The following is a 12,798-nucleotide window of genomic DNA, read 5'->3' on the forward strand; positions in this document are numbered from 1 at the left end:
ATAACAATAAAAAAAAAACTAAAAAAAAAAAAACTAAAAAAAAAAAAAAAAATTCTGATGACTGTGTGGAGAATTGGATAGGGTAAAACAAGAGGCAGAGAGACTGGTTAAGAGTTGGTTACGGCTAGTAGGTGTGTGGAGTTGAGAAATATTTAAGAAGTAAAAATCATTTAGTTTGGGTCAGTGTTTAGATACAGAGTGAGTAAGAGAGGTGAGGGGGCAAACATGAGTTTCAGGTTCTAGTGTGGGGGCGACTGAATGATGCTATTAATTGAGACTGGGAATATAATAAAAGGAATAGATTTGAGGAAGAGATCATGAGTTTGGTTTTGGACATGTTAAACTTGAAGTCCCTGTGTGATTTTTTAGGCTTGGAGTAAAGTTCAGACCTGGAGTTATAGATTGAGGTGTCATCAGGATGAGGGTAAAAATGGAAACATCCACATTTTAGGGGCTGAGGATGAAGGAGGATCACACGAAGGACAAGGTAAGAACAGTAAGGTGTTCAGGAAACTAGGAAAGTGTGATGTCATGGAAATCAATAAAGAAAGCATTACACATTTAACAGCAATAAATTTAACAGCATTAAATGACAAAGAAAGTTCTAGTAAGAAAAGGGTTTGGAAATGCAGATCAAAACCACAGTAAGATACCATCTCATGCTAATCAGAAAGGCACTTATTAAAAAGTCAAGAAACAACAGATATTGGAAAGGTTGCAGGAAAAAAAAAAGAATACTTTTGCCCTGCTGGTGGGAATGTAAATTAGTCCCATCACTGTGGTAGACAGTGTGGTGATTCCTCAAAGATCTACAAGCAGAAATACCATTTGACCCAGAAATCCCATTACTGGGTGTATAGTCAGAGGAATATAAATCATTCTATTATAAAGATACATGCACATGTATGTTCATTGCAATGAAAAACAATAGCAAAGGCATGGAATCAACCCAAATTTCCACCAACATCACACTGGATAAAGAAAAGGTGGTACATAGACACCATGGAATACTATGCAGCCATAAAAATGAACAAGATCATATACTTTGCAGGGACATGGATGGAACTGGAAGCCATTATCCTCAGCAAACTAATACAGGAACAGAAAACCAAACACCACATGTTCTCGCTTATAAGTGGGAGCTGAACAATGAGAGCACATGGTGGTGGAGGGAATAACACACACTGGGGTCTGTCGGGTAGAGGGCTAGGGGAGGGAGAGCATCAGGAAGAATAGCTAATGGATGTTGGGCTTAATTCCTAGGTGATGGGTTGATCTGTGCAGCAAACCACCATGGCACATGTTTAACTATGTAACAAATCTGCATATCCTGCACATGTACCCTAGAACTTAAAATAAAAGTTGAAAAAACAGAAAAAAAAAGGTTTCAGGAATGATCTTGTTTAATGCTTTTCTAAAATCCAAAGAAATGGGATTCTATTCCCATTTCCTTGTTTCCTCTATTAGCCTCATCAAAGAAGGAAATCAGGTTAGTGTGACTCATTCTTGGTAAATACTGTCTCCCTTTAGTTATCTGAGTGTCTTAGAATTTTTATTAAATTGGCAAATATTTATTGACCACTTATTATACGTCAAACATTCTTCTAGGCTCTGTTCTAGGGTCATCAGTAAACAAGACAAAATCTCTGCTCTTGTGGAGCTTATAATTGAGTTGTAGTATAGAACAGTGCTTAAAAGCCTGGACCTAAATCCTGAAATCACCACTGGCTAACATATTTGGTTGTGAATAAAATAGTTAATCTCACAGCCTTTGTTTTTTCGCCTATAAAATGGGGAGATTAAGGATTATTGTCAGGAGGTTACTATTAAGATGAAAGAATTAATATATATGAAGTGTTTAGAACAATGCCAGGTACACAAGAGCTTAATAAATGTTAATTATTATTCTGGTTTGTGTGTGGGGAGGAAACAAGTCAATAAACAACAAAATATCAGTTAGTGATACGTGCAGTGGAGATAATTAAAATTGGAATATTTGAAAGCAACTCAATGTGTAATTACTTTAGATTGGGTGATGTAATCTAAGAAAATGATGTTTAAGCTGAATTATGAACATAAAAGATTATTTATGTGAGGGTCCTGGCAAAGTACACTCCAGATGGAATAGCTATAGCCCTTGAGCCAAATCTGGTTCACAGCCTGTTTATGAAAATAAAGTTTCATTGTTTATGTATTATCTATGGCTGCTTTTGCACTCAACAGCAGAGCTAAGTAGTTGGGCCAGAGATCATATAGCCCACAAAACCTAAAATATTTACCACTGGCTTATTACAGAAAAAGTGTGCTGATCCCTGCTCTATGTAAAGTGAACAGCAAATGCAAAAGCCCTACGCAAGGATGAGCACAGAGGGATCAAGGAAGAGAAAGAAACCCTGGAATGGGTGAGAGGAAGAGTGGTATGAATGTTATCTCAAATCAACATTAAGCCCACTGCATTGGTCTTTCGTTTGTAGAATCCACATTTCCCATTTTGAAAGTTGGTCATTTGTAGTCTTTGGGGATTTGATACTGATACTTCTCCCAGTTGCATATTTCCCCAGAAGTCACTGACAGGGATTCATCAATCTTATTTACAGGTTCTCAGTGGCCTAGGGGTAATTCATTCAGGCCAGAATATTTGAACTAATTTAGAGCAATACTCACAACTAACTATAAGCCAATATCCTCCTAAAAGGTTTTTAATTGAATGCACTATCTCTAATTGTTGCCTTACCGTAAATTTGAATTTCCTCCATCTCATCTCATGGACATCTTTGAGTTGGAATTTATTGCCACGAGTCTTAAGTTCACTTTGATTAATATCCATAATATAGACACACACACATGCACACACAAACACACACATACATATACACACATCTCCATCTTTATATTATATATTTAGGCAGTGCTTCCAGAACTATAGTTTGAGAGACACTAGTGACCTGTGAGATATTAATAAGTGAGTAGAACATAAATGTTCCATGGTCAAATACGTTTGGGAAATGCTAAACAAACTTACAATGCGTTTTATTTCTGACAGGACTCCTTGGAGCCTTAATATGCTAATGTGTACTGTGAGTCTCCGAGAGAAAGATTCAGTCTGCAGCATTCCCTAAGCATGTTAGATCAAGTCATTTTTTTCCCTCAGAACACCAGTTAATATCTTGAGGGACTCTAGTGTTTCTTGAGTAAGTTTGAGAATTGCTGGTATATAGGCAGTTGAGGCCCTGAGTAATGTGTCTGACCTCCCAGCATGAACCTGCTGTAAATGCACTAGTTCTGCCAAAAGGACATCTCTGAGTGTAATATTTTTACTGCAGATTGAAGATTGGGGTAAGTCTATATCAGGGTTGTGAAAGTCATCTCTGAACCATACTTTTCCCTCTGTTTACTGCTGTTCATCCAGCAAATATCAGCACCTACTATGAGCCAGGTACTGTTTTAGGTTTGGAGATATAGCAGTGATAGAGACAGACAAGGTTGTTGCTCTCATGATATGTATATTTAGTGTGTGTGTGTGCATGGGCACACATACAATAATTTTAACTAATGATAAGTGATCTGTAGGAAAGGAATGGAGTGCTATATTAGAGAATAATGCAGAAGGGTTACTTTATATAGGGTGGTTAGGGAAGGCTTCTCTGAGAAGGTGATGTGTATAACCTGAGAGAATGCACTAGATAGCCAGGAGAAGATTAGAAGGAAGCGTACTCTAGCAGAAGGAAAAGAACATGTAAACTTCTTGGGGTAGCCAGGATCATGACATGGTTCAAGGGATGTCAGAAGGCTAGTGTGTTTGGATTGTAGTGAGCAAGGGTGAGAGTGGAATAGGATGAGTTCAGAGAGGGAGGCAAGGACCAGCTAATGCCAGGTCTTATAGACCACATTAAATAATTTGAATTTTACTCTAATTGCAGTTTACTGATTGAAACTGAAGGGTTTCAATCAGGGGATGAGGATAAAATGATCAGCTTTCCATTTGAAAAGATTAGTTTGGCTGCATTACTGATTGGAAGTGGAAGTGGAGAGACCACAATAAGACTCGATGACATATTGAATGTTGGACATTGGGGAGAGCAAGGTGTCAAGGACAACTTCCCAGTATCTGGCTTACGCAGTTGGATGGTGCCATTTACTGAAATGGGGAGGAATAGAAACCAAGAGTTCTGTTTTGGTTGCATTAAGTTAGTACTGTCTGTGTGATAGTCAGGTGGAGATGTAAAATAGGTAGATATGCAAGTCTGGACCCAAGGGAGAAATCTGAGCTAAAAAGGTAAAATTGGGATCCATAAGCTTATGGATTATACTTAAAATCATGGGACTAGAGGAGGTCACCTAGGAAGTGAGTGTAGATGGAGAATAGAGTCAAGGACTAAGCCCTGAGGCACATTAACCTTCATGGGTACAATAGAAGAGCAGGAGGAGGAAGCAACAGAACCAGAGGAATAGGCAGTGAGACGAGAGGAAAACCAGCAGGATGTAGAATCATGAAAGCCAGATTCTAAGTGACTGGGTGCTACTGGTTAGGAAGGCATGGCCAGCAGTAAGGTTTAGGTTGAAGACACATTAAAACTCCAGAAAAGTGTTTACCAATGTAATATAGTTATCCAACATACATGTTTATTATAACAAATGTAATTCAGGTAAGTTCAAAATAGATAAAGGCAATAGCAAAATATAGATCAAAGAAGACTAACAAATAGTAGGGTGATATGGTTTGAATCTGTGGCCCCACCAAATCTTATGTCGAAATGTAATCCTCAGTGTTGGAGGTGGGGCCTGGTGGGAGGTGATTGGATAATGAGAGTGGATCCTTCATGAATAGTTTAGCACCATCTCCCCCATTGTACTGTCCTCACAATAGTGAGCTCTCTTGAAATCTGGTCCTTTAAAAGTGTGTGACACTTCCCTGTTTGCTCTCTCTTCCTTCTACTCCCACCATATGAGATGTCTGATTTCCCCAGTCATAGGTATTTCATTATAGCAATGCAACAATGGCCTAATACAGAAAGTTGGTACCAAAGAGTGGGGCATTTCAACAAAGATACCTGAAAATATGGAAAAGACTTTGGAACTGGGTAACAGGAAGAGGTTGGAAGACTGTGGAGGGCTCAGTAGAAGACAGGAAGATGAGGGAGAATTTGGAACTTCCTAGAGACTTGTTGAATGGTTATGACCCTAATGCTGACAGTGATATGCACAGAAGTGGCCAGGCTGGTGAGGTCTCAGATGGAGATGAGGAACTTATTGGGAACTAGAGCAAAGATCACTTTTGTTATGCCTCAGCAAAGCAATTGGCTGTATTGTGCTCCTGCCCTAGGGATCTGTGGAACTTTGAACTTGAAAGAGATGATTTAGGGTATCTGGCAGAAGAAATTTCTAAGGAGCAAAGTGTTCAAGATGTGGCCTGGCTGCCTCTAACAACCAGCAAATAAATGACCTGGAACTGGAACTTATATTTAAAAGGGAAGCAGAGTATAAAAGTTTGGAAAATTTGCAGACTGGCTATGTGGTAGAAAAGAAAAACTCATTTCCAAGGGAGGAATTCAAGCAAGCTGCAGAAATTTGCACAACTAAAAGGAAGGCAACTGCCCATTGCCAAGATAATGGGAAGAAGGCCTTGAAGTTATTTCAGAGAACTGAACAGCAGTCACTCCCATCTCAGGCCCAGAGGCCTAGAAGGACTAAATGGTTTCCTGGGTCAGGGCCAGGGCCCCCGCTGCCCTGCACAGCCTTGGGACCCTGCTCCCTGCATCTTAGCTGCTTCATCTCCAGCTGTGGCTAGAGGGGTCCAAGTACAGCTCAGGTCACTGCTTCAGAGGGTGCAAGCTGTAAGCCCTGGTGGCTTCCACACAGTGTTAAGCTTGTGGTGCACAGAATGCAAGAGTTGAGGCTTGGGCACCTCTGCCTAGATTTCAGAGGCTGTATGGAGAAGCCTAGCTGTCCAGGCAGAAGCATGATACAGAGGCAGAGCTCTCATGGAAAACTTCTCCTAGGGCAGTGTAGAGGGGAAATGTGGGGTTGGATCTCCAACACAGAGTCTGCAATGGGGTACTCCCTAATGGAGCTGTGAGAACAGGGCCACCATCCTCCAGCTCCCAGAATCATAGATTCATTGACAACTTGCACCCTGCTCCTGGAAAAGCCGCAGGCACTCAATGCCAACCCTTGAGAGAAGTCACGGGGACTGAACCCTGCAAAGCCACAGGGGTGGGGCTGCCCAAGGCCTTGAAAGCTCACCCCTTGCATCAATGTGCACTGGATGTAAGATGTAGAGTCCAAGGAGATTATTTTGGAGCTTTAAGATTTAATGAGAACCCTGCTGGGTTTCAGACTTGCACGGAGCCTGTAGCCCCTTTCTTTTGACTAATTTTTCCCTTTTGGAATGGGAGCATTTACCCAATGCCTGTAACTCCATTGTATCTTGGAAGTAACTAACTTGTTTTTGATTTTACAGACTCAGAGGTGAAAGGGACTAGCCTTATTCCAGATGAGACTTTGGACTTTAGACTTTTGAGTAAATGCTGGAATGAGTTAAGACTTTGGGGGGCTGTTGGGAAGGCATAATTGATTATATTTTGTAATGTGAGAAGGACATGAGATTTGGGTGGGGCCAGGGGCAGAATGATACAGTTTGAATCTGTGCCCCACTTGAATCTTGTATCAAATTGTAATCCCCAATGTTGACAGTGGGGCCTGGTAAAAGGTGATTGGATCACGGGAGTGGATCCTTCATGAATACTTTATCACCATCCCTTGCATTGTACTGCCCTCACGATAACGAGTTCTCATGAGACCTGGTGCTTTAAAAGTATGTGGCACCTCCCTCTTCACTCTGTCTTCCTCCTGCTTCCAACCACGTGAGATGCCTCTCTTCCCTTTTGCTTTTTGCCATGATTGTAAGTTTTCTGAGGCCAAGCAGATGCCAGCATCATGCTTCCTGTACAGCCTGTGGAACTGTAGCCAGTTAAACCTCATTTCTTTATGAATTACCCAGTCTTGGGTTATTTCTTTGTAGCAATGCCAAAATAGCCTAATACACAGGGGCATGCCATTTCTTCATACTGGGGACATATTTATTTTAAACCACTCTCTCTTAAGCAGCCTAGAGGGCTTGTTCACAACTAATTTTAGAACAATGTCCTATTGATGAGTCCATGGCAAAAGTGCTTTTCTTCTCACCATCCTGTTAAAAGCCCCTGGTTAGAAAAGCCTTTGGTCAACCTCTGGATTTCAGACAACTAGCTGCTTCTTTTGAGTGCAGTATGAAGGTCCCCTTCTGCAGAATCTCTTACACAACAAAACCATCCTTTTGTGGTTTTCCTTCTGGAACAGACTGGGCTCTGTGCCGCTCTCTGTAGAAAGTATCTGGAGCCGTTCCTCCAATACCCTCCCAACATTCTTAGCAGGAAAAAGCAGCCCATGAGCTGTCCCTTTCATATTGTAGGTCTGTGATGCAGTTAGCCTGCTTCAGATTAATTCAATTAAAACACCTCAAGCTGAATCTGTCAAATGTCTTTTTTATTTTCATGAGTCAGATTTATTTTGTTAATAGGATCAACATATGTTATATACAAAGGTAACCATTAAATAATTATAAACACATAATTTCATGACATACTCCCAGGCAATTTTGCATCTCCTGCCAGATACAAAATATTTACTTTTCATAAATTTACAGTGAGCAATTTGCATAAAACCAGTGAAAGTGGGGATATTTTCAAAGCAGCTGCTTATGTGATATGATTAGCAAAATCTCCCCTCCCCACCCCATCATCCCCACCCACATACGCTATTAGTCATTCCTTTGAATTAATACATTGAAGGCCTGTGTTAAAATTAAAATATTATCTGCTAATAGGGAGACAAATGAAGGAATTAACAGTTAGCTAAAATTGGTTGATTGAATTCCTTAATCATTTAGTAAGGTCTTTTGTGAAAAGGAGCCAGAAGTAGTTAAGTTTTGACAAGGGAAAGGAAATGTCCAGAACATGGACTGATGCTTGGAGAGGGAAAATAGGGTTCTGGAGCTCAGTATAGAGCTCTGGTAAGCCAGAGACTAGTTTGAAAGCATTGGCAGCTCAGGTGAAAGGGAGACTGCTAACAAGTGAAGGCTAAGATGATTTCTAATGGATGGTTAAGGTCATTAAAAGCAAATCTTCTTTACTGCCTGTTTTGCTAAGAGCTAGCTTGCTTTGTTCAGATATGTCCATAATGAAAGAGATCACTTCTTCACATTTTTAGAAAACTCTCCAGCTCTCTGTGGAGATCACACAAAGTGAGATTGAAGAATTTTTAGAGATCAATTGACTTCTGACTCAACTCTGGGTTCAACTTCTTTCTGGAGACATACCTTAAATTTTTTTTGCAAACTACAAAAGAGTCATTGCAGAATATTCAAACAGTTAAAAAATAAGTAGAATCGAAATGGAAACATCCTTTCAAACACCCACCCCAATTCCAGGCCCACACTGTTTACAGGATTCTCCTTACAGGTTCTTTTCTTTTCTTTTTTTTTTTTTTTGAGGCAGAATCTCACTCTCTTGTCCAGGCTGGAGTGCAATGGTGCAATAGTGTGATCTCGGCTCACTGCAACCTCCGTCTCCTGGGTTCAAATGATTCTCGTGCTTCAGCCTACCAAATAGCTAGGATTACAGACGCCCACCACCATGCCCAGCTAGTTTTTGTATTTTTAGTAGAGACAAAGTTTCGCTGTGTTGGCCAGGCTGGTCTGGAACTTCTGGTTAGAAAAGCCTTTGGTCAACCTCTGGATTTCAGACAACTAGTAGGAAGGTCCCCTTCTGCAGAATCTCTTACACAACAAAACCATCCTTTTGTGGTTTTCCTTCTGAAACAGACTGGGCTCTGTGCTGCTCTCTGCCTCCCAAAGTGCTGGGATTGCAGGAGGGAGCCACTGTGCCCGGCCCCTTACAGGTTCTTTTCTATGCATTTGCCAACACATATATATATATATGTCTGTTTTCTTTTTTTAATTTTTTTTTTTGTAAAAATAAAAAGACACACATTCTCACTATGTTGCCCAGGCTGGTCTCGAACTTCTGTGCTCAAGTAATCCTCCCATCCTGGCTTCTCAAATGCTAGGATTACAGGCATGGGCCACTGTGTCCAGACTATATCTGTTTTCTTACAAAATAGAATAATCTGTACTTGTTCTGTAGACCTCCTCCTTTTATTTTTTTGATTTGTTCTATGGTGGTAAATATACATAAAATAAGATTTATCTTTTTTTTTTTTTTTGAGACAAAATTTTACTCTGTCACCAGGCTGGAGTGCAGTGGTGTGATCTCGGCTCACTGCAGCCTCCATCTCCCTGGTTCAAGCAATTCTCCTGCCTCAGCTTCCCTAGTAGCTGGAATTACAGGCACACACCACCACACCCAGCTAATTTTTGTATTTTTAGTAGAGATGGGGTTTTACCATGTTGACCAGGATGGTCTCGATCTCCTGACCTTGTGATCCGCCTGCCTCGGCCTCCTAAAGTGCTGGGATTACAGGCGTGAGCCATTGCACCCAGCCAAGAGTTACTATTTTAACCATTTTTGAGTGTAAAATTCAGTGGCATTAAGTACATTCACAATGTTGCATAACACTATTTTCAGAATTATTTCATCATCCCAAACAGAAATTCTGTATTCTTTAAATAATAATTTCTCATTTCCTCTCCCTTCAGTTCCTGGTGACCTCCACTTTACTTTCTGTCTCCAGGCTCCTTGCTCATAATTGTTTTTGAAAAGGTAATACATGAACATTATAAAAAACTTAAACAATACAAAAGAGCATATGCAATGTTAAATACTTCCTCCTATGCTTGACCCCCAGGCAACCAGTGTAACCAGTTTCTTAGGTATCTTTCAGAAGAGTCTATGCTCATACAAGCATTCATAGACATATACTTGCCTGCTTCTGTACGCGAATAGTAGGAAATCATACTCAGTTCTGCACTTTGCTTTTTTTCATTTCATAATATCTGAGATTCTTATATATATGTGTGTGTGTATCATACATATGCATATATATATTTTAATGGCTACATAGCTTATTTATCCCCTCTTCTATTAGGCTGGGTTCAGCAGACTTCTGACTCATTAACTTTTAAAAAAATAATTTTTTGTGCCAAAAACCACATAACATAAACTTCATCCTTCCAACAATTTTCAAGTGTACAGTACAATATTGTCAACCACATGCACATTGTTGTGCAACAGATCCCCAGAACATCCCCCTCATCCTGCATGACTGAAATTCCACACCCACTGAACAACTCTTTCCTTTTCCCTCCTCGCAGTCCCTGACAACCAGCATTCTACTTTCTGTTTCTATGAGTTGACTATTTTAGACAGTCATATAAGTAGAATCATGGAATATTTGACTTTTTGTGACTGGCTTATTTCACTTAGCAAAATGTCCTTAAGGTTCATCAACTTTGTAACATGTGACAGTATTTCCTTCTTTTTTTAAAGCTGAATAATATGTCCTTGTGTGTATATACCATATTTTCTTTATCCATTCATCCCTTGATGGACATTAAATTTGCTTCTACCCCTTGAATGATGCTGCTATAAGCATGGGTTTGCCAGTATCTTTTTGAGACCCTGTTTTCTATTTGCTTGGATATATATCTGGAAGTGAGATTGTTTAATCATATAGTAGTTCTATTTTTAATTTTTTGAGGAACCTCCATCCTATTTTCCATAGCAGCTACACCAGTTTACATTCCCTTGGGTAGTGCTTGTACCATTTTACAATGGTGTTCAAGGGCTCCAATTTCTCCACAACCTTGTTAACACTTATTATTTTCTGTTCTAATTTCATTTTTTGTAGACACGTTCTCTTCATGTTACCCAGGCTGATCTCTAATTCCTGGCCTCTGGTGACTCTCTTGACTCAGCATCCCCTCCTGAGTAGCTGGAATTACAAGTGTGAACCACACCTTGCTGTATTTTCTCCTGGTTTTTTAAAATTTATTTTATTTTTATTTTTATAGTGACCATCCTAATGGATGTGAAATGATATTTCATTGGGGTTTGACTTGCATTTCCCTGACAATTAGTGATACTGATCATCTTTGTATATGCCTGTTGGCCACTTGTATATCTTCTTTGGAGAAATGTCTATTCAAGTCTTTTGTCCACTTTTAAGAGTTTTTTTTTAATTGAGCTATAGAAGTTCTTTATACATTCTGGATATTAGCACATTACCTGATATATGGTTTGCAAATGTTTTCTACCATTTTGTAGGTTGCTTTTTCACTCTGTTGATTGCGTCCTTTCCTGTGCAGATGTTTGAAAGTTTTATGGTCCCATTTACCTATTTTTGCTTTTGTTGCCTGGACTTTAGGTGTGACTCACTAACTTTTACTTCTCTTAGGGGCCAGACTTTCATCAGGGCAGCCTGGTTGTGATTTTTGCCTTGGTTTCCACCTCAGTGATCTCTAGCACATTGTTTCACAGGAGTGTTGACTGATTACTATTGGTTCCCTGAACGGATATACCAAGAGATACCTCAATTTTTCTGGGCTTGTTCCTATGCACAATGATGGGAGGCGTGTGTGTGTGTGTGTGTGTGTGTGTGTGCACGCGCTGGGGTGGGTCCTCCCATTTTCTCATTTCTTCCCCTTGTTCTCTCTTTTTGCCCCAAGTTAGAAACAGAGTCTCTTATGGGGCTTCCTGCTCTTTCCCTCTCCCATCCACCTTTTGAGTGGGGGTCACTCCAGACCAGTGGGAGGATGCTGGATTCCAAATGGACCAATTAGCTTATTAGGGACCTGGAATACCTGGATAGCTAGCATCTGCCTCATTGTGCTTGTGGTAACGACCCTCTTGTTTTACTGGTCAACAATTTGAAGGTACAAGAAAAATCCTGCTTTTTTTTTTCCTTTTGATGGCTTTAATCCACCTCCACAACTTCTGCCCGAGGCCAATAAAACACAGCCATTCTCTCTTTGTAAAAAGAATGAGGGGTTGGGTTTCCTTCAATTGTCTGCCCTTTTCTATCTCCTCCACTATTTTTGTTTTACTCTGTAGTTAACTTTGCATAGAGCAGCTTCATGGGGAGGATCTGTGCGGTGGACCCGGGCCCTCTCTTCTTATTACCGGTTGCAAAGGCCTCTTCCTTGTTCTAACCTGGGGTTTGTGGGGCTGGGGGACTGGGGGAATGGGGAGTGGGAGAAGAGTTTAGCCATAGTCTTCCTTCTGCATTTCACACACATTCTGCTCTCTCTGTCGCTCTGTCACTCACACACACACACACAACACACACATACACACATATACACACACCCGCCCGGGTCGTTCTCTCTGTGTCTTCCTTCAAGATGACAGGGCGCTGGAGAAAAGGCTGCTGGAATCAGCTGGTAGGTACAGTAGTAACCCGAGCCCCACCCACCGGCTGCCTTTGCTTGCTCAGGTTTCTCCGGTCACTCCTGCCAGGGGAGAAGACATGTAAACGTGCCTCCAGAGGAAGGGCTGGGGGAGCTGGGAGTGGCGGGGGCGGCGGAAGGTGAGCCTGGGAAGGTGTCCGAGCGCCCCTTCTTCTTGGGCCCTTCCCAGTGCTCCCTTGGGGTGTCAGCCCCAACCCCGTTTGCCCCCACTCCGCCTCCCTTTTGGAAGGGATTGCCTTTTTTTTTTCCTCTGCGGCGGCGGAAATGACAGTGTGGTGCTGCCGTGGTGTCATGGTGCTGCCCCTGGACTGAGGGACGAAAACTCTTAAGTTTAGCTCGGGAGACCCAGCCGCGGTAGCATCGCGGCCGCCGTGCTATCCCCTGCGGGGCGCGCG

At 41.2% G+C, this 12,798-nt stretch overlaps 1 protein-coding gene across 1 annotated transcript in view; it reads left to right on the top strand.

Moving 5' to 3' along the window:
* The first annotated feature begins 12,336 nt into the window (after positions 1-12,336).
* Positions 12,337-12,798, top strand: part of MID2 (midline 2) — a 98,416-nt gene continuing 97,954 nt past the window's right edge. Inside the window, exon 1 of the mRNA XM_011958734.1 lies at positions 12,337-12,376. The gene's annotated coding sequence lies outside the window, so the exon portion shown is untranslated. The remainder of the gene's footprint in view (positions 12,377-12,798) is intronic.

The sequence above is a fragment of the Colobus angolensis genome, unplaced genomic scaffold, assembly GCF_000951035.1.
Source record: "Colobus angolensis palliatus isolate OR3802 unplaced genomic scaffold, Cang.pa_1.0 Scaffold472, whole genome shotgun sequence".
NCBI classification, from domain to species: Eukaryota; Metazoa; Chordata; class Mammalia; order Primates; family Cercopithecidae; genus Colobus; species Colobus angolensis.